Source organism: Limulus polyphemus, unplaced genomic scaffold (assembly GCF_000517525.1).
Source record: "Limulus polyphemus unplaced genomic scaffold, Limulus_polyphemus-2.1.2 Scaffold4280, whole genome shotgun sequence".
Lineage (NCBI taxonomy): Eukaryota > Metazoa > Arthropoda > Merostomata > Xiphosura > Limulidae > Limulus > Limulus polyphemus.
In genome coordinates, this window is record NW_013669890.1 from 5,459 (window position 1) to 9,699 (window position 4,241).

Consider the following 4,241-nt stretch of genomic DNA (forward strand, 5'->3'; position numbering starts at 1 on the left):
TTAGCGATATGTGTGTTTTCCATGACAAAACTTGGACAATAGTGTTAGCGATATGTGTGTTTTCCATGACAACATTTGACAGTCGGACTGTTGATATTTGTATATCCCATTACAAAATTTATACAGGAGCATCATTTCCCAAAAATCTTGGGAAAGGGGGGGGGGCAAAGAAGGCTGACCTAAGATGGGACCCCCAATTCAGCTGAGGGGGCTATGCTGTGGCATATTTTCTGTATATGTGTTAATCCAGTCTGACTAGAAATATTTTGCAGTGTGGGGTAGGAGGAGAATATTTTGAGATGCATCACTTTTTTTTTTTTTACTTCAGAAGGAGAGTACGTATTGCAATAATGAGCAAGTCAAATAGGCCTATTACATTCGTGATTCGATGTGACTGACAGTTTGATGTTTTTATCATAAAATCAGAACGTTTTGAGCGTCCCTTGAACTTTTCTCGAAACACTGGGTCAAACTACAAAAAAAAACAAAAAAACGGGACTTTCCCGGCAAAACCGAGACGTGCAGCGCTGTGGATCTACAGATCCCCTATTAGCATCCCGATGCTACAAAAAAAAAGTCACTTTACACTTTGGAATCGAGGATGCGTTATACGGGTGACTGTGAAATCCCACTATCAAGGTAAGACAAGAGTATCCTAAATGGTGGCAATGGATATTGTGGAATAGATGCCTTCTATCTAACTTATTAGATCAAAATTAGAAATAACTGACGGATATAGCCCTTGAGTATCTTTGTATAAATATCTAAAAAACAAAACAAAAAACTAACAGATCTGCATCATGTGTACAAGTACCTCAGCTTGTGGGTCTGTTAATTAAGGTGTAACAGCAACACTAGGCAGGCATGGTTACGATTATAATTACTCACTAGAGTGCGGGTCAAATCACAGGCTTTCCTCTACGAAAGCCCACATGATACGTTGATATCTTACGTGGTTTTCTTTAGTATCTCACTCTTTTTTCATTTAATTTTGAATTTATGAACTTACATGTTGTTTTAGAATGTAATTTTTTGGCTTATTTCCCGCAAAGTCAATCCCCGTCTCTCATATCCCAAAATACGATAGGTCTATTTATTTACACGTTATTTTTTCCGCCATCTTGCTTCCTGGGATACGTTTGGACATTTTTCAGCACATCCATGATTCACCTCAAAATATATACTGAAGCATTCAGCGTCTTTTTATGACGAATACAAAGATAAAATACAATGAATGACGATTAAACAGGTTAATGTGATATATAAACATAAAGCCTACCTCTTCCAGCATTGGATCAGCCTCTTTCACCATCTCGTCATGGAGCACGAAAGAAAAACGTGACTTTTCACTGCAGTGGAAATAAACACTCAAAAGAAAATCCAAAAATTGAAAAATCAAAATTACATTCTAAAAACTGCATTTGAATTCAGAAACTCAAAATTACAGTAAAACATTCCTGATTAGATGAAAAGAAAGAGGCTGAAATATCAAAGAGAAGAAAAAGAGCGTAAAAATCGATATCCCCTATACACTTCCGTACTCCTCACTCCAATAATGGATTCTTGTCGCACACTTTGACAGTAGGTAATCGAGGAAGCGTGACGCCGTCCCTAAATTCGAACCACCAACCACAGAAAGACAACCTGTCAGCAACAACTGATTCCATTATATGTAAATATATTATTTAGTTAATTATTAATTAATTTGTTATTATTCATTTTATTGTTATTATTATGTATATTTGTTTACACAAAGTTTGTAATGTAAATAAGAGAAGACAGCGCTTTTAATATACTTTAGGAGACGATCAAGGTAGTTAATAGCTACTGGACAGTATAGCACCAGGGCAAACAAACGAAAGCCCGGTCTAGCATCATCAATCTGGTAAATAATTGCCAAAAAGAAAGTAAGCGAATTCATCCAAGTTAATTACTGTATTCTTAAAAGAAATAGAAATTAATTAGAATATTTATAAGAAATTAAGAAGCATATTAATATATCTAATTACAGTCGCCGTTGTTGATTTTTAATGCAGAACTACACAATGGGATATTTGTGCTGTCCACAGCTGGTAATCGAACCCTGGATTTTAGCGTTATAACAATATAAGTTCGGAAACTTGCCGAACTTATACGAATGGAAACTGTACAGGAATTAAGAACAAAAGTTTAGTATATAAGTTAAGTAACTTAATCCAAGTTGTCTATTGTATTCTCAAAATAAAACGAAATTAATTACCACATTTGAAAGAAAGCAGAAATAATATTAATCACACCTTAGATCAAAAACAAATTTCAATAGTTTAGTCTTCAATCGTCTCTTTACTCTCCAGCGCCCCCTGTCATTCTTTCGCTTGAAATTTGCTGTTAGAGAATTCCGTTGAATTTCTGCAAGGATGTATAAATTGTTTTTGAAAAAGTTAAGAAGCAGATCGTGATATAATAATCTATAAATATAAATATATACCAACAACACTAACATAGCAGAAAAATCAAATTCTCTCTCAGTGAAACCAAAACCAAATGTTTTCCTTTTTTTTACGCATTTTTATTTTCGAATAGTTTATATTTAATAGCAGTTAAGTTCTGCTATTTAAATCAAATATGGATTACTCTATAGATCGAAAACATAAGTCGGGAGCTGCTTTAAATTAAATTCAGAATTTCCTCACTAGGTGTACGTAGGCTTCTTTAAAAAAATAGATTCGGTAAACTAGATATCCCCTCGAGACGAATAGTTCTCGTCCGTAACGTTTATGACTACATCCACCAAAATGGCAGCAGATTAGTAGCCAAAACGATGCGTTAGAGATAGTTAAAAAAGTTAGATTAGTTTAAAGTTAGAAAATAGTTAATTGACAAGATAAGACGATTTTAGGTCCCAAATTGCTTTAAAACAATGTTCAGTAACTACACGTTAATGGGTTACTGAATGATTTACTTTGATTCTTCTGACACGAAAGACTTTTTTTATTATTATTTAGCACAAGCTACCGTATGAATTATTATCATATCAAAATATAAGTACGGAATAAATATTTTTGTTACTAAAGGATTCACACTGACGACACAAATAAGTATATTTTTGTTTAAGCTAGATAGATAGATAATTTTCTCAAGTTTGAATTATTTGCCGCGTCATCACCCAAGTTATTTTTCGCTTCACTGGAATGAAATTTTCATTTAGTTTACATAAAGGTCACGTGAGGTACTGTCATTTACACACTATATCTGCTCCTCTAACTTGAAACGAACGTCAACAGATACGGCCTTCCTAGAATGTTTGATTTCCATTGTTACGCCTCACTTCGGTACGCGTGACTTCGTGCTGCATGCGACACGGTATGGCTGTAAAGAATAGTTTGGTATTGTTGATGTATATGTCTCCTGCAATGTAATTAAGTCACTTTAGAAACAATAATCACTTATCTCCAGGGAGAAACAGTTTCTATACACATATATAAATATATATGTGTATGAATTTATATATTTCAAGCACATGGTTAGAAAGGAAAGCTTAAGTATAGAATAAAAACTATAATACATACATGCATAGGCATATAATCGGGGATAAATTTCAGGAGTAAAAGATGTAATCCTTTTAAAAGAACGTTTCTATAGGGTTTCTAGTGTAACAACAGTTTTCTCTAGTTTTATTCTGATAGATTATAGTGTAACATTAGGTTTATCCAGGATATATTTAGTGCCATATTAATATTATCCAGATGATATCTAGTGATCTGGATAGAACTGTTGTTATACTAGATATCATCTGGATAGAACTGTCGTTATACTAGATATCATCTGGATAGAACTGTTGTTATACTAGATATCATCAGGATAGAACTGTTGTTACACTAAACACCATCTGGATAGAACTGTTGTTAGGTGTTTAGTGTAACAACAGTTCTATCCAGATGATATCTAGTATAACAACAGTTCTATCCAGATGATATCTAGTATAACGACAGTTCTATCCAGATGATATCTAGTATAACAACAGTTCTATCCAGATGGTGTTTAGTGTAACAACATTTCTATCCAGATGATATCTAGTATAACAACAGTTCTATCCTGATGGTGTTTAGTGTAACAACAGTTCTATCCTGATGATATCTAGTATAACAACAGTTCTATCCAGATGGTGTTTAGTGTAACAACAGTTCTATCCTGATGATATCTAGTATAACAACAGTTCTATCCAGATGATATCTAGTATAACGACAGTTCTATCCAGATGA